This window comes from Littorina saxatilis, unplaced genomic scaffold (assembly GCF_037325665.1).
Source record: "Littorina saxatilis isolate snail1 unplaced genomic scaffold, US_GU_Lsax_2.0 scaffold_150, whole genome shotgun sequence".
Classification (NCBI taxonomy): domain Eukaryota; kingdom Metazoa; phylum Mollusca; class Gastropoda; order Littorinimorpha; family Littorinidae; genus Littorina; species Littorina saxatilis.
In genome coordinates, this window is record NW_027129730.1 from 1 (window position 1) to 19,702 (window position 19,702).

Consider the following 19,702-nt stretch of genomic DNA (forward strand, 5'->3'; position numbering starts at 1 on the left):
TCTCAAAACGCAAATTTACCTCCTGGTATCACATTCTGATCACAAGTTCGACACACAGCACAATGCATCTCCTGTTTCGTGTCGTCGTACACGAGCCATACTCTTTCTTTGCCGATATCTGTCCTCTTCCATTTTTCCTGCCATTTTCTCTGCCATGTTTCGTTTTCATACTGTCTCTTTTGACCGCTTTTTTCATCGTCCGTTCTCTGTTTTTTTGCGGCGGGGGAGTGACAGTGTCCATGCATCTCCACATGTTTACAAGCGTGTGTACAGTACGACGTTTGAATGCGAGTGGGGAACTTCCGGAGGTAGTCGCGTTAGACGCGAGAAACATGGCGTCCAATATTATAGCAGACGAACCGCGCGGGATCTTTGTTCGCCGGCCGTTCCTATCGACTGCGTTCATCGAAATTTGAACCCGCCAGGCGGACAATTTCAGATCAATTTCGAACCCGCCCGACGCGATTTGAACCCGCCGGGGGTGATCGGGCGACCGCCAAAATTCACCCCTGCTCTCAGCTATACTTGCCATAACATATTTGTTTGTTTTATCAAAATAGGAAACGGGGAAAACTCTGCCATATTTGCTACGTGCAGTTGTGTACATGGCATCATACACAACTGCACACACCCGAGTTTTCTCATGGTATAAATATGGATTTTTAACTTCTTCGACTTGTTAAATGTGACCCTCCACCACGGAATGAGTACACCGGCACGGTTGGCCTAGTGGTAAGGCGTCCGCCCCGTGATCGGGAGGTCGTGGGTTCGAATTCCGGCCGGGTCATACCTAAGACTTTAAAATTGGCAATTTAGTGGCTGCTCCGCCTGGCGTCTGGCATTATGGGGTTAGTGCTAGGACTGGTTGGTTCGGTGTCAGAATAATGTGACTGGGTGAGACATGAAGCCTGTGCTGCGACTTCTGTCTTGTGTGTGGCGCACGTTATATGTCAAAGCAGCACCGCCCTGATATGGCCCATTCGTGGTCGGCTGGGCGTTAAGCAAACAAACAAACAAACGGAATGAGTCACATGTCACCTTTGCATGATTTTCATCTTTTTAAATTTTCCTAAAAAGTTGTTTATGCTCTATTCAGTGGTGAAAACCGTTTTAGAAAAAAGTGAAACTATTGTTTGAACTGTTTGAATTATAAGCCTGTGATACTAATGTAACAATGTTACATTATTCGGGGGCCGTCCTTTTTTCAACTTAGAAAAAGTTAGACTTAGATTAGAAAAAGTGTAAAATAGCTCATAATACAGTCTCGGGTTAGGGTTAGCATCCACTCTAAAAAATCACACGTCTCACACATGGCATGCACGCTTTTTGCAGAATCAGTGGCGCCACTCGCACACATGCACAGACAGATAGACACACGCCGTTATACTCTGATTCTACCCCCCTCCCCCTCCACCCCTACCCCCACTCCCTCTTTCTCTCTCCCCTCGTTCTCTCTTTCAGGGCTTTTTTTTTTATTTTTTTTAATTTTTTTTTTATCATTATTCAGCCACAAATATAAACATATTCTACATACACAAAAAGCAAATAAGCCTACAAAACCGCTCCAGCCCAACCATATTCCGCGTACACAATCATTACTTCCATCTCCATTTTGAAATATCGCAACAACAGATTTCCAGATATATAACACAATCATATGTGTTCTCTGTTAGCATGTTTGTCCAGTGTCTTGTCCCCACATAATGCATATTAACTCTACCTGTCCCAAGATAGGCCAAATGATTCTAATTAAAACTAATTATCATCATCATCTCTCCGGGCTAATATAGGAATTTCGCAGAAATGTATTTTAAACTACTAGGGATTAACGTCGCCTGTATTTAGGCCTTTAGCTCCCACGGCTGTCGCTACGCTGAGTGAATCAGCAAGTTCACGTGCGCGTGTCGCTGTGAACACAGGCCTGTGCCCACTGCGTCAGTTCGCTGCCAAACTCACGCGAGTGCGCACACACAAAAAGGGCTCGTGCAGAGACAGCTTCGTCATGCAGTCCTTGCGCAGGGTCTTCTGGGCGTCGGCCACTTACAACTTCCGGCTGAAGGCGGTATACTACCCCGGCGCCAGGAACGTCGTTGCAGACGCAGTCTCCCGCCTTCACGAGTCGGGAGGTCACGAACGCTTACGTAAATTGCTCGTGTCTGGTAACTGAAACTGCTAGTCACCCCCCTTTTTGACAGTCATGTTTTACCTTGTTTTATTTTATTTGTAGATTATTAATTGATGTCTAGGGACTGTCTGTATGGATTACCAAACACTTGAGAAGACAAGACTGTGTGTTCTACCCAGACGCTGTGCGCATCACCATTAGTTGGTCCAAGGTTATTCAGTTCAAAAATCGCACTTTGACTCTGACTTTCAGGAGGATGCCCTCTGCTCTGCTCTGCCCGGTCGCTGCGATTTTCCAAGCTTTCAGGCCCCCCCCCCCCCCCCCCACGCCCCGCCCGACGGCCCCGCCTTCGTGGCCTCGTCCGGCAACCCCCCCTTCTCCCCCCCTGACCCCCTCGTCCTTCGTGTCAAAAGTTAAGCAGTGCCTGCAGCAGGCAGGTGTTGATCCCAAGCAGTACGCCGGGCACAGTTTCCGCAGAGGGGGTGCTTCCTGGGCTTATCAAGTCGGTCTTCCGATAGAGACAATTCGCTAGTTTGGAGACTGGCGCTCATACGCTTGCCTAGCTTACATTGCCATCCCTGGTGATCGGATTGCTTCCGCAATCGCACAGAGGCAGTGCGCTGTCAAAACGTAAAAGGGACATTTTAATCTGTGACAGCGCACTAAAGGGACTTTAAAGGTAGAGTGAGTGAAGTGGATTTGGACAATTGGGCCAAGACAGGATTATCCATCCTGCTGTTGTGGAGTATACTATGTTTTGATATTTATGCGCCACTGTGGGATGTTTATTATGCGCGCAGCAAATCCTCAGTGAAAATATGTACATGTCTTTTAATCTCATTTCAAGCGCGACATTTTGCATTATTTTATTATGGTATTTTATTGAAGCATGAATAAAGCTTCCAGTCACCCCCTCATCTTTGAGTGGTCTCCTTTTTGTTTAATAGGAATTTCGCAGAAATGTATTTTAAACTACTGGGGATTAACGTCGCCTGTATTTAGGCCTTTAGCTCCCACGGCTGTCGCTACGCTGAGTGAATCAGCAAGTTCACGTGCGCGTGTCGCTGTGAACACAGGCCTGTGTCCACTGCGTCAGTTCGCTGCCAAACTCACGCGAGTGCGCACACAAAATTGTTCCCCTCCCTCCCACCCTTTTGAGCTTAGTGTGACTGGAATGCCTTATCCATTTTTATATTTAGTCAAGTTTTGACTAAATATTTTAACATCGAGGGGGAATCGAAACGAGGGTCGTGGTGTATGTGCGTGTGTGCGTGTGTGTGTGTGTCTGTGTGTGTGTGTGTGTAGAGCGATTCAGACTAAACTACTGGACCGATCTTTATGAAATTTGACATGAGAGTTCCTGGGTATGAAATCCCCGAACGTTTTTTTCATTTTTTTGATAAATGTCTTTGATGACGTCATATCCGGCTTTTCGTGAAAGTTGAGGCGGCACTGTCACGCCCTCATTTTTCAACCAAATTGGTTGAAATTTTGGTCAAGTACTCTTCGACGAAGCCCGGACTTCGGTATTGCATTTCAGCTTGGTGGCTTAAAAATTAATTAATGACTTTGGTCATTAAAAATCTGAAAATTGTAAAAAAAATTAAAAATTTATAAAACGATCCAAATTTACGTTTATCTTATTCTCCATCATTTGCTGATTCCAAAAACATATAAATATGTTATATTTGGATTAAAAACAAGCTCTGAAAATTAAATATATAAAAATTATTATCAAAATTTTTTTTTCGAAATCAATTTAAAAACACTTTCATCGTATTCCTTGTCGGTTCCTGATTCCAAAAATATATAGATATGATATGTTTGGATTAAAAACACGCTCAGAAAGTTAAAACGAAGAGAGGTACAGAAAAGCGTGCTATCCTTCTTAGCGCAACGAATACCCCGCTCTTCTTGTCAATTCCACGGGCACTGCCTTTGCCACGGGCGGTGGAGTGACGATGCTACGAGTATACGGTCTTGCTGCGTTCAGTTTCATTCTGTGAGTTCGACAGCTACTTGACTAAATATTGTATTTTCGCCTTACGCGACTTGTTAATAATTATGAAGAATTAACTGCCTATGCATGTATTTTTTGTATATGCTTGTTTGTTGTATGGTGTTGGTTATGCTTATGTTACAAGAAAGAAATAATTATGTGCGTGTGTCTGAGTATTAATTCGTTGTGTGTGGTTGTTGTTTTTCCTTTGTGTTTTTTTTAGCGCGTATGTTTGTGTGAGCCAAGACAGGATTATCCATCCTGCTGTTGTGGAGTATACTATGTTTTGATATTTATGCGCCACTGTGGGATGTTTATTATGCGCGCAGCAAATCCTCAGTGAAAATATGTACATGTCTTTTAATCTCATTTCAAGCGCGACATTTTGCATTATTTTAGTATGGTATTTTATTGAAGCATGAATAAAGCTTCCAGTCACCCCCTCATCTTTGAGTGGTCTCCTTTTTGTTTAAATAATAATAATGCAAACTTTTATAGCGCTATTCTAGAAAAATGTCTACTCTTAGCGCTTTACAATACATACATAGCATACTATACACGCACAGGCAAAGAAACCGACCAAACATAACCAACAAACTATACATGCACAGGCAAAGAAAACGACCAAACACACAATACACGCACAGGCAAAGATAACGACCAAACATAAACAAACATACTATGACCAATCATAACCAACATACTATACGCGCGCAGGCAAAGAGAACAATCAGCACATGTAATAATTACTGACAACTAATGATGCAGGCATACAATGACAATCCAATACACAGCCTAGGCACAAGAACCACATAAGGCTACTGTATAAAAACGTGTCAACAATACTATTTACACATACACAAACAGTGCTGACACAAAGCGCAGAAAATATGTATACACGTTATTTTAGGCACTAGGTAGGGGGTGAGGTGGGGCGGGATGGGGTGGGTGGGGAGATGCTGGAGGGAAAATCACTTGCGCTGAAAGAGGTGTGTTTTGAGATTTGTCTTGAATGTAGTGAGAGAATCTGTGTGTCTGAGAGGCAGAGGTAATCTATTCCAGGTCACAGGGGCTTGATAGGCGAAGGACCTCTCGCCACATGTCTTTGTTTGCACTGTGGGGAGTCGGAAGAGTCGAGTGTCGGCGGCGGAGCGAAGCTGACGAGAGGGGGTGTAGAGATTGAGGAGTTCTGAGAAGTATTCTGGGGCAGAACCAGAAACGACGGCAAAAGAAAGAGAGGAGAGTTTGTATTCGATCCTTTTAGTGATAGGCAGCCAGTGTAGAGAGTGAAGAAGGGGTGTGGCGTGTTCATACTTGGAAGATTTGAAGACCAGGCGGGCAGCGTTATTTTGGATCCTTTGAAGTCTATCTAAAAGGTACTTAGGGAGACCGGCCAGAAGAGAATTGCAATAATCTATCTTTGAGAGGACTAGAGAACACACTAACGTTTTGGTTGCATCAGTGGTGAGGTAGTGACGGACTGAACTAATCTTGCGCAGCTCTAGATAGGCGGACTTGCAGATGTTAGAGATGTGTTTTTGGAAAGAGAGAGTTGGATCGAGAGTGACGCCAAGGCTGCGGACAGACGGAGAGAAAGAGATAGGTAGTTCGTTGACAGTGAGAGAGGCAGGAAGAGAAGGGTGATTGAGAAATTTCTTGGGACAGGCCAGCATAACTTCGGTTTTGTCACTATTTAACTGGAGTTTGTTTAAAGACATCCAATCACTGAGGTCCGCAATGCAATCCTGTGTCCGAGATACCAGAACGTCAACTTCAGCAAGAGGGGCAGACTGATGAAGCTGTGTATCATCAGCGAAACTCTCGTGCGACAACGCATGGCGACTGATAACATCGGACACAGGGGAGGCATATAGAACGAAAAGTATGGGGCCAAGCACGGACCCTTGCGGGACACCGTACTGGAGAGCTGAAGGTTGAGATTTGATGCCGTTGACACAAACGGTCTGCGTCCGGTTAGTAAGGTACGAACGAACCCAGGAAAGGGCCAGATCATGAACACCAAACCGTCATAACAGCCCATCAGAACGCCCGCTTCGTGCACCCAGCCCCGCAACCAATCAGATACCCACTTTGGGCACACATGTTAACCCGTGATTTGTAAAAATGTAAAATGTTTTACAAATCCCGTAAATGCGCCCGATATTTAACTCATCATCTCCAAAGTGAAGGGATCTATTGAGAAAAAAAAAATTGTAATTACTTTTTTGTCCCATCGCTTGGAAATTCGGGTCGCTTCCTCCCAGTGGAAAGCTAGCAGTAACAGAGTCGCTCTACGCCAAAGTCAAGGGATCTATTAGTCCCGTTTCGCCGTTATCCCATTTCACCCCCTTCCCATTTCGCGACATTTCACAGGCCAAGTGTCATTTTACCACCATATCATGTACCATTAGCTCCACATCCCATGTTGGCGCAATCCCGTTTCGCCGTAAGCCCATTTCGCCCCATCCCATTTTCGCGACATTTTACAGGCCCAGTGTCATTTTACCACCGTGTCATGTACCATTCGCTCCACGTCCCATTTTGGCATAATCCCGTCTCGCCGTTATCTTATTTCGCCTCCATACCATTTTCGCGACATTTCACAGGCCAAGTGTCATTTTACCACCGTGTCATACCACTAGCGCCCCATTCCATTTTGTCGCCATGCCGTTTTGCCGTCATCCCATTTCGCCGCCATCCCTATTTCGCGACATTTTGGATTGTGGCAAAAATAGGATTTCGCGTAAACGGAATGTCTTCCTTGTTGAATAACGCAGTATATTAGTACATGTATAGTGAGGCTTGGCAAGAAGAATAAATCAAAAATGGGATGGCGGCCAAATGGGATGGTGTCAAAATGGGATGTCTCGCTATTGTTATGACACGGTAGTGAAATGACGCTTGGCTTGTGAAATGTCGCGACAATGGGATGGGGGCGAAATGGAATGGTGGTGAAACGGCATGGCGGCCAAATGGGATATGGTGTCAAAATGGGATGTCGCGCTATTGTTATGACATGTTAGTAAAATGACGCTTGGCTTGTGAAATGTCACGAAAATGGGATGGGGCAAAAAATGGGACGGCGGCAAAATGGGATTGCACCAAAATGAGATGTGGATCTAAAACCACCCCCACCACTCAGCGTAGAGGCTCTAAACAACAAATATTAATAATAATAAAAGACATGCATTACTTTGTGGAATGCAATATTTTAACATTTTTACATTTTTACAAATCGCGGTTATAGGTTCGACGTGATTTGTAAAATGTTTGTGCAAATCACGGGTTAACAACACACAATGTTTTTCATGAATTCTCTGCAGATCCGAATAATCCTTAACTTTTCACAGTAGGCAAACCTATTACACCACTATTTTGGAAATATAAATTCGGTTTCGAGCTTGTTCAAAAACAATGTTACCAGTTTAATGAAAGAAACAAGATTAAGACTGTTGCGTTGTGGTAGCCTTCGTACTACATTCCATACAGATTCTGTTGTTAGAATGGGTAAATCCCATAGTGCAGATTTAACATAGCTCGTATTGTGTTAGAGAAATAGATTTCATTGACCTTTTGTTCTATTCCTGTAACAAACAAAAATATTGGTAAAACAATAAACAGAATTTCTATCTTAAAAAAAGCAAACAACAATCTAATTTGTATAATTATTCATTGGTATTGTACATAATTCTGAATATTTACACTCAGATAGCAATTACTCTGCTTGTGCTTGCAAAATATGTGTCGGTGTGTATCAATATGGAACTCCATTAGAAACTAGACACAGTTTTAGTTACGAATAAAGGTTTAGGAACATAGAATCAAAGAAAAGAACAAGTTACAGAACGAAAAAGATTGGACCTGATGTCGGAAAAAAACCCATCCCAAAACAAGCAAACAAAACCGCGACGACACTTATCTTAATTCCTGTCCAAAAGTGTTTTTTCCACGTGTATTTCAACAGGAGGTTTGAAGCCCCACACACATATGGGAAAGCCGAGGCTAATAATGGCGGCCACCATGTGCTATGTCCCAAACCCTACTACAAGTCGGGAATAACACATTAAAATACACATATTAATTCGCACGCACATTTACAAACATAAATATTCATTATCACATACACATTCATGCACCTGCCTGCGGGCATATAATGCAATGCATTTCCAAAAATATGATGACATTTGTTTTTCCTCCCATAAGAAAAAACATAATTCTTATATCCGGAGTCTCCCGATAAGAAAAACCTCGAATGTAAGAAAGCAAAAATAATTTCTCCTGGACACTCTTATAAACCCTTTGTTCTTGACCTCACTGGGTGAAGGGTCATTCGCATCATTACGCACGAATTTGTGTGCATCACAATAATTATCAGTCTAGTGTTTCCTAGTGAATTATATTTATAGAGAAAATCTCGATAGCAATTTCAAGGAAAAGCTACATCCGCCCGGTAGCTCAGTTGGTAGAGCACTGGACTTGTGATCGAAAGGTCGCAGGTTCGAATTCGGGCCGGGACGGACACGGGTCAACTTTATGTGCAGACCCAGAGACGGAAGCCATGTCCCACCCCCGTGTCATCACAATGGCACGTAAAAGACCTTGGTCATTCTGCCATAAGTGCAGGTGGCTGAATACACCTAAACACGCAGACACCTGGGTAGCGCGACTCCGTTGCTGCTAGCTTTCCACTGGGAGGAAGCGACCCGAATTTCCCAGCGATGGGACAATAAAGTAATGATTGATGAAATGAATAATGTAACAATTGTTACATTATTCGGGGGCGGCCCCGAATAATGTAACAATTGTTAATTTATTCGTTTTTGTTACATTATTCGTTGTATCATCCTGTGACTAAGGTGACCCTCACACTGTTACCAGACACACTCCCCGGACTCATATCAAACCTAGCGCAGAACCGCGCAAGGTGACATGCGACTCATTTCGTGGTGGAGGGTCACAAATATGTAGAGGCAACAGAACGGCTACTGTGTAGATGTTCTTGAACATTCATACTAAAAATCAAACACACAGCAACAACAAACAGCCACGCGAACAAAAAGCACACCGAAGTTTAGTTTGCTTTCCGTATACTGGATGTCGTACTATTGTGTCGAACAACTCTAGGGCCATTCAGAGTTAGTTATGAAATTCGACACAACCTACCCATGTGATTTCCTACTGTAAAAAACGCTCGTGCTGGACCTGAGTACTCTTCAGACTGGCTCGCTCAATAAATATAAATGTTTGGAATGTCTGTGGTGTGAATGTTGGTTTCTGACCAGAAATGCAGATCTGTCTCTGGCCGATTCATAGATTCAACCTACAAACTGTGACCTCATCTGTGATCAGATGGCCAAGCAATGCGTGAAATCTTTTATTCTAAAGCCTTATGGCTCGTTTCGACAAGCATTAAACGGATGAAATTAACCACATGCAGTTTATTCTTCAGAAAAATGCACACAAAAAATGGGTTGGGTTCGGTGATTTGTACCACAGGCACTCGTCACGAGGTGGGCGGGGCCTATGTCTTGGCTGTCACTTGTGATGGACGGGGGGTCTTTTCTTATGGTTTATACAAGGTATGATACTGATTCTCTCGACCTCGTCGGCAAACTTCGCATTCCTGCCATACACAGCTTAGCAAAGCAAAACAACGGCTATGATAAAATCAAGCAGACAATAAACTATCGGACACTGACAGATTTATACCAAATAGACGTTGCTACTGCTGTCATTTTGCAAAACGGCACGGATTTTGACACACAAAATCCACCGTAGTTCTGAACCGAACGGAAGTTACGAATGACTTACTTCCCCTTATAATCAAACCGAGACAACAAGCTGTGTCTTCATTGGCTGAAGGGAAAATATTGCGCGAAATCTGACATGTAGATCTGTTGTAGATTTGAGAAAACATAAGAATGTTGGTTTGTATTAACGTTGCAATCTTTAATAAAATAGTAAGATTGCTTTTGTTGCTCCAGACTGATATTGTTCTGGAGCTTGTCTCCGTCCAAAATTGCGCACCATAAGAGAGTGGGAGGGAGATTGAGAGCAAAGAGAGAAACAAATTTTAAGGAAGCAAAATGCTGCAATCTAGGGCCACCTGAGCTCAGAAACTGTCATTTAATCATCTCTCTGCCTCTTCTTTTTGTCATGAAGGGGGCATGGCCCCACCCCACCCCCCTGGCCCCCGCCCCCCCCCCCTTAAATCTGCCGCTGGTTTGGTTGTTGATGAAGAACGATAGCAAAGGAGTCAGGTCAGATCATAGAGAGAGAGATGGAATTTTACTCATCAGGGTTCTTGCATGCTAACAGTGTCATCAATGAACATAAAGCCACAGCAAAACATATTTAACCCAATTGTACTTAGTGGTTTAAGCTAGTTTATCCCTTTGCATGCTGAGAGTGAAGTTAAGATTTATCTTTTCAATAAGTAGGCTCTGCAGTCAGCTAAGTTCAGGCTATCCAAATAATCTCATTTGCAGGCTTATAGATTCCCAGTTAGCTAGCACACAAAGAGCACCAAGTGCAGTCACATCTGTGCATGTACAGTACAGAGCATAGCAACCGAGCTTGACTCATTTGTGCAATTCAATTATAAGTTGATCAAAATGCTAATTGAGTCGATTGAAAATTAAGCAGATAATACCCTCCTGCTGCAGATTTTATGTACACATTTTTTCAACAAAGTAACTAATTGTTTACAGGTTCCAGTGTTCATCACAAGACATTCTTATTTTTATTTTCAAAAGCCATATAATCAGGATCATTTCACATCTCATACCTGCATGTGCATACTTCCAAACCATTGAAGAAGTCAAACATGAGTAATTATATCATGATCCTTCATATATATTTATTTCAAATTAAATCTTTCAGTAAACACCTCCAGATGTTACTAATTCATACCAATATACTTTATTGAGTCACTTGAGAAAAAGTGACTCTATGTAATCGGTCAGTGTTAGTCTGTCCGGCCGTCCGGCCGGCCGTCCGTAGACACCACCTTAACGTTGGACTTTTCTCGGAAACTATCAAAGCGATCGGGCTCATATTTTGTTTAGTCGTGACCTCCAATGACCTCTACACTTTAACGATGGTTTCGTTGACCTTTGACCTTTTTCAAGGTCACAGGTCAGCGTCAAAGGAAAAATTAGACATTTTATATCTTTGACAAAGTTCATCGGATGTGATTGAAACTTTGTAGGATTATTCTTTACATCAAAGTATTTACATCTGTAGCCTTTTACGAACGTTATCAGAAAAACAAGGGAGATAACTAGCCTTTTCTGTTCGGCAACACACAACTTAACGTTGGGCTTTTCTCGGAAACTATAAAAGTGACCGGGCTCAAATTTTATGTGAACGTGACTCCCAGTGACCTCTACACTTTGACGTCTGCTTTGGTGACCTTTGACCTTTTTCAAGGTCACAGGTATGTCTTGAAGGAAAAAAATTGAAATATCATATCTCTGAAACTATTCATCGGATTTGATTCAAACTTTATAGGATTATTCTTTACATCAAATTATTTACATCTGTATTGTGTTGTGAATAGCAATTTCTTCCTGTCCATCTGATGCCTCATATAATATTCAGAACTGCGAAAGTGACTCGATCGAGCGTTTGCTCTTCTTGTTGAAATTTAGCAACACCAATATAGAGAAAGACACACTTAACTGATAATCTGCATTCAAAATTATCACAACACTTCTTTCGACACGCACACACTTTTTGGAATCCTGCTGCTAAAGCTGAACGAACACATTTCACAGCAATATGCAAGCATTCATTCTTGTATTCAGCAAACATGTATACACTCTTCTTTCGATATGGCATTTTCTGGAAAAGATTTTGTTTGAGTGTTTATGGAGTAGTTGTATTTCATTTTCTGGATAGGGAGTCAAGATACAAACAACAACAAAAACATATGCTGATCGTATAATAGTGAACAATAATTATATAGTGCATATTTTGTCAAAGTGTTGGTGTCAGAAATATGCACTCATTCACTGCCAGTATGATCGTTTTGACTATTGATTGAACAATTCAACACATGATAGGCCCCCCGCGGGTTAGGGGGAGTCCCATATTGGTTGGGACGAGAAAGAATTTACCCGATGCTCCCCAGCATGTCGTAATAGGCGACTAACGGATTCTCTTTTTCCTTTTACCCTTGTTAAGTGTTTCTTGTATAGAATATAGTCAATGTTTGTAAAGATTTTAGTCAAGCAGTATGTAAGAAATGTTAAGTCCTTTGTACTGGAAACTTGCATTCTCCCATGCAGGTAATATTTTGTACTACGTTGCAAGCCCCTGGAGCAAATTTTTGATTAGTGCTTTTGTGAACAAGAAACAATTGACAAGTGGCTCCATCCCATCTCCCCCCTTCCCTCCGTCACGATATAACCTTGAATGGTTGAACACGACGTTAAACACCAAATAAAGAAAAGAAACACATGATAGTAGTACTCATTAGCTTGGATGTGCAGGTTTTGGAAAGAACATATTTAATTGCAGAAAATGTGTATTGGGACCGTGAGGCCTTTCATCACTTGCCCGAACATTATTATCCCTTGATATAGTTAAGGTTCATAAAGGTCGGCGGTCAATAAAACCCTGAGTAGATTTGTGGGGGCGGGGATATAGCTCAGTTGGTAGCGCGCTGGATTTGTATTCAGTTGGCCGCTGTCAGCGTGAGTTCGATCCCAGGTTCGGCGGAAATTTATTTCACAGAGTCAACTTGTGTGCAGACTCTCTTCGGTGTCCGAACCTCCCCCCGTGTTCACTACATTGGGTGTGCACGTTAAAGATCCCACGATTGACAAAGGGGTCTTTCCTGGCAAAATTGCTTAGGCACAGTTAATAATTGTCTACCTATACCCGTGTGACTTGGAATAATAGGCCGTGAAAGGTAAATATGCGCCGAAATGGCTGCAATCTACTGGCCGTATAAAATTTCATCTCACACGGCATCACTGCAGAGCGCCTAGAACTGTACCCACGGAATATGCGCGATATAAGACTCATTGATTGATTGATTTGTTTCCAAACTTCGTCAACTGTAGTGTTGCTCCTAGGCCTAAGTTTTTTTTTATTCACTGGTCCATATTTTTTTCTGATTTGAAGCACTGTTGTGACCACTGGCTAGTCAGCCTGTTGTCCGATACACTTTTGACATGTTGGAGGCCCTCTGATTGAAAACAATATTGTAATAAATCTTGAAGAAGGGGTCCGTTTAGCGAAATCCACTTCTTGCACCCTTCAGACTGAAACAATCAGTTCAGAAAATCATTAGTGTGTATAGTCTTAAGCCAAAACACTGCAGATTTTTTCTTTCACATCTCCATCTACTTATTTGTTTTGCTTTTGTAGTACACTGACTCTCCTTTCTCAAGTAAACAAAGAAACAAAACTAAAAACAGAGGAAACAAGCAAACAAACACCACCACCACCACCACCACAAACAAGAAGAACCTAGCTGAAGACAAGCTGTTTTGCACAACGCAAACATGTGCATAGCTCAAAATGGTAATTAGACAAGTAATTAATCATGTCTAACAGTCAATTCCTAGAAGTGTGTTACTTTAATAACATAATTATAACAACTGAAGGGAAAGCTCGCGTGGATCACCTTCATCTTAGATTATTAGACTCAAAAATGATCTGGCACTTTGACTCCACAAACAAACGATAAATATCTGCTTCTTATATAACCCTTCTCTTGAAACTTAAACGAGATCAACTAGACGTGATTCATAGCTAGATATGGAAGTGTAATATGTTTGAAAACTCTAGCTAGCTAAATACAAATCAAAGAAAAGGACAATTCCCCATAGTTTTATATACTGACCTTATTTGCTCTCACTTTGACATTTCATTATGGCGTACCAATTGTACATCATGACTGTAGGTTATGAAACTTAAGAGGATGTGAGTTTAAAAGATGTAGGTTCAAAAACGAATTTTTTTATATGACTGGAACATTACCTTTCTGCCGGCTATACAGACGGCCACTACTCAGTACTAAGACTCCAGCAATTGGCATGTGTCAAGACAGGCGCTTTCCCATCCCACTGCAAAATAAGACATTCTGGGTTTTAAAAAATTCAGCTACAGCACAACCTCAAAAGTATGATTAGCTGCGAAAAAAAAGCAGTGCGATGCTTGAGCATCATACGATACTAATTGTACAAACTTAAATAGATATGAAATGAAAACAATGCACGACACCTAAAATTAATGCTCATTTTTGTGTGCCATACAGATAAAAAAAAAAGCTACTAGAACTAAGAAGTACTTGTTTCATTTAACACAACTATTGAAAAGCACACGATTATTTCTGAAATGTGTAATTTGGAAGAATACTTGGCATTTTGGGGTGTTAAATACATTCATTCATGATATAAGCAAGTCACATTTATTTGTTTCTTTAGTCACCCACATTCTCAATTACTACCTTTACTTTTAGTCTGTATCTGCCACTGTTCATAACATTTTTACTTTTAATCTAATCCAGGTTCCGGTCGGATATGTTACACACACTAAATCAGTTGGTGTCAATTACCAAATGGAGACACAAGAAAGAAACTAACCTGTCAAAATATGGTTCCATGGCATATGTGTCGTCACAGGGACATGCTCAAGCACTTTCCACAGGTCGTGAGAACTAGTAGGCCTACATGTACTGTTATAAAAAAAATCCAGAAGAAAGAGCGTGAAATACAAATTAAAAATATAATGCAACAGAGCATTGAGTTTGTTTCAAACTCAAAATTTAAAATAAAAATGTATCACTTGAAAACACACACACACACACACACACACACACACACACACACACACACTCACACACACACACACACACACACACACACACTCACTCACACTCACACACAAACACACACACACAGATGATTTTTTTTTATATATAACATCTCCTAATTAAACCATTGAAGAATAGGTGTCTGAACTTACTCAGAGATGAAGAGTTGACCTTCTGTTGTTACTGCTCAAGAGATTAGTACTGCTCATGCTTGCCGCCTCGGGTTTTCCGTGTTCGGCCTGCGTTGAAGTTCCCCAAGCATCCTCTGTGTAAAGGGAAGTCTCTTTGTTACGTCTGTAGCTCCACTGGATATGATTGAGGCTTCGTGTAAAGTTCCTCTGCAATTTGCTGTTCCAGCACTATCAGTCATCAATATAGAATACTCCACCTGCAAAAATGCCAATAAGACCCCTTATAGTTATGTGTAAAATAACTTCGGATTCATAATGTAGATCTACACCGGAGAGCCAAAATTGTGTGACTGGACAACTGATGGGTAAACCTGATGAAATATAATCTGTCTTTGGTATCACTCGGAAATTGCTGCTTCCATATTTAGCTATGAATCTTCAAATTACAATTTTATACTGATTTACCCTTCACCTTCGTTTCCAAAAATCACATCAATCTAAGAGAGGAAACATAAAATCACATATCTTGTTATTTGCTTCTGGCCGTTAGATCTGAATGCAGTATTACAACTGCACTAGGTGCACAGACTGAGTTTAAGATCTACAAGTACTTTAATGAGTGTGCTGCCTACCAACGCAGCCTCTCTCAAATAGGCTGCTGCAGTGCTGAAGGGATTGGGATTATCTATTCGAAAATTTGCTCACCTTCAAATGTGGACTCCGTTGCGTCTTCAGCAGAACTTAGTCAAACCATGGCTTATAATTATGTTTCGTGACGTTCAACAACAGGCTTTGAATTAGTTCATCGCGGCAGTGAACAAACAAATCTCTCATCTCTGCTCCTGGTTGAAACAAAACCACAACCCCTGACAAAACAGACTTTCCAGTTTTCGAAAACTATCCGAAGACTTGATGCACTGGCCGCACTGGCCAAATCAGGTATATATATTTTCTCTGGCGAATCCATGATTTCCAACTCCATCACAAGGATGAGACTATCTAAAGGTATGTTTGCATCCCATTATCTGGAAGTTGCAAGAAGAATCAAGGAATAGGAAAGTTGGCGGTGAACAGACAGATCGACTGACGAACGCCGCTGACAACTTTTTAATTATGCCTGGTCACGGGGTCACATGCGCAGGAAGCATGCATTGCGCAACCTGTCTGTCGTCTGCAGCAATCTCGGTTTCTGATAACTTCACTACTTCCGTTCGGTCCAGAGCAACGAAGAGAGTTTTATAGTCAGTCGGCTAAGGACCGTTTTGGTTACTTTTTGGCGTCACGTTAGCAAAAACTTTTTTCTGATAGATTTTAACACCACAACACTAAATCGAAAGTTTTGGGGCAATATTCCAAACCACCGGTGAGAAAAACGTTGGTTTGTGTGTATGTTTTCCTTCTTTGGCGTTACTATTCTTGTTTTGAGGGTTGGGTTCATAAAACGGACATAAAACTTAAACCGCTTGACAGAAATTATATAACTGTAAATCATTCGAAAGGAAAGGCATTCATGTACACGTTTGTGCCACTTAAAATGACGTCATTATCTGTTTGTTTTTGTGAAATTGACAAGAAGAGCGGGGTAGTAGTTGCGCTGAGAAGGATAGCACGCTTTTCTGTACCTCTCTTCGTTTTAACTTTCTGAGCGTGTTTTTAATCCAAACATATCATATCTATACTGTTCAAAAAAAGAAACGCATAGCTTGTAATATTTGGTTAATTTAGTTATATGGCTACAAGGATATCCACCAAACTGCAGAAAATGTTTATCTGGTCGTCGACCTTTCGTCCATTGCCACAAGTGAGCTCTGCACGTGACGCATGCGTTATCAGTGGCTACAATGTCAAAATTGCTCATTTGGCATGACCACTCGTCATGCTTCAGTGTAATCTCGTGAAACTCGGGGAATATTGAGCTCTCACCATGTCTTCCAAAACCCATAAAAGCGGATTGTTCGCCACAAAGAAATCAGACGACAATTCAGCGACGAAAGATGGCCCGATTGAGCAGAGAAGACCGCCAAATTGCATTGGGTCGTTTACAAGCAGGCCAAAGTCAAAGTGCAATCGCCAGGCACTTCCACGTGTCCCAGAGCACCATCAGTAGACTGTGGGTCAGGTTTCAAGCCACTGGCTCCGTTGCTGACTTGCCACGAGCGGGAAGACCAAGGGCGACAACTGCTGCTCACGACCGCTTCATACGGCTCCGCCACCTCCGGAATCGTTTCCTGTCGGCCTCATCTTCTGTCCAGGCTCTCCCCGGGCCACACCGATTATCGGACCAGACCGTGCGGAACCGCCTGCATGAAGCTGGTTTGAGAGCTCGCAGACCTCACAGAGGAGCTGTCCTCACCCGCCGCCATCGCCAGAACCGAGTGCAGTGGGGCAACCAGCACCTTCGCTGGACCGTCCGGAATCACTGGAGACACGTGTGGTTCAGCGACTAGTCCTACTTCCTGCTCCAGCGACATGATGGTCGGAGGAGGGTCTACCGGAGAGTAAACGAACGTTACGCGCCCAACTGTGTGGATGAGGCACCCGTTCATGGTGGTGGAGGCGTCATGGTGTGGGGGGCGATCAATACCGCTGGAAGGAGCACCCTGGTGCACGTCCAAGGGCGCATAACTGCCCAGCGATACGTGGAGGAAATTCTGCGCCCACACGCCCTTCCTCTTCTGGCTGACCAGGATGCCATATTCCAGCAGGACAACGCTCGCCCGCACACAGCACGACTCACCTCCCAGTTCCTCACCGACCACCATGTCCAGGTGCTTCCCTGGCCATCCATGTCGCCAGACATGAACCCGATAGAACACCTCTGGGATGAATTGGACAGACGTGTGCGCAGGCGAGAAGAAGCGCCGGCAAATCACCGCGATCTATTGCAGGCACTTCAGGAGGAGTGGGACACCATCCCACAGCAAGATATCCGGCATCTGATCCAGTCCATGCCCAGAAGGTGCCGGGCAGTTGTTGCTGCTCAAGGCAGTCACACCCCCTACTGACTTGACAGCCTCGGCACCCAATCGTATTGATTGACTGATTGATTTGAAGATGCAAATGAACTGTGTGTGCATTCAACTGTGTCCATACCAAATTTCAAACAAATAATCTAAATATTGGATTTTCTGTTAATTTTTTCGAAAAATAAAACAAATTTGGCAAGTAGCAACTATGCGTTTCTTTTTTTGAACAGTATATATGTTTTTGGAATCAGGAACCGACAAGGAATAAGATGAAAGTGTTTTTAAATTGATTTCGAAAATTTAATTTTGATCATTAAGTAGATGTGCAACGCCAAGGCACTGCATACCCCAGCGAAAGACAAACCTCTCTCTCTCTCTCTCTCTCTCTCTCTCTCTCTCTCTCTCTCTCTCTCTCTCTCTCTCTCTCTCTGTCTCTGTCTCTCTCTCTCTTTTTCTCAAACACACACACACGAACACACACACACACACACACACATACCCCAAGTTACACACGTACACACATACACACGCACTCACTCACTCTCTCACACACACAAAACACACCCCCATACGCACATATACTATAGACAGACGGACATATACACACCTTTACAAACAAACACACATACACACACACATACGCACACGCGCAAACACACACCCATCCACCCACTCTCTCTTTCTCTCTCTTTCTCTCTTTCTCTCTTATACAAACAGACACACACCCACACACCCACACACACACACGTGTACATACGCACACATGCGCACACACACACACACACACACACACACACACACATTGACTCACACAAATCTCATGCACACAAAACACACACTTATATGCACATAGGCCGGCACGGTTGGCCTAGTGGTAAGGCGTCCGCCCCGTGATCGGGAGGTCGTGGGTTCGAACCCCGGCCGGGTCATACCTAAGACTTTAAAATTGGCAATCTAGTGGCTGCTCCGCCTGGCGTCTGGCATTATGGGGTTAGTGCTAGGACTGGTTGGTCCGGTGTCAGAATAATGTGACTGGGTGAGACATGAAGCCTGTGCTGCGACTTCTGTCTTGTGTGTGGCGCACGTTATATGTCAAAGCAGCACCGCCCTGATATGGCCCTTCGTGGTCGGCTGGGCGTTAAGCAAACAAACAAACAAACAAATGCGCACATAGACAGTCGGACACACACACCTCTTAAGGCTGTTCTTAACCAGACGAACCATTGGTTCGCCGAACTAAGGTTCGCGAACCATGGTTTGTGTCTTAACTGGGTGAACTTGTTCGGCAAACTCAAGGACTAGTTCGTCCAGTTAAGACACGAAACCTGGATCGCCGACAAACGAGGGGAGCTCACTCCGAGTCGACAATAAAAGCAAGTAAGTTATTCCCCTTCCAAAAATGGCTGCCTCCAAGACGAAATCACCGATTGAGTGGTAACTCCGTGCTGGTTGTTGATTTGGGTCTCTCCTTCCCACTTGATCATGGTGCACGAAGCCTGGTAATCTTGAACTTTAGTGTGTTAAATTCATAGCTCAGAATCGAGTGGCATACTTTACTTATTTTAGATCCAAGTACCTGTAATCAAGCCCAAGAACATTTATCATGAAATTAATTGACGGATTAAGCTCCAAACCTAAGCATAATTAATTAAT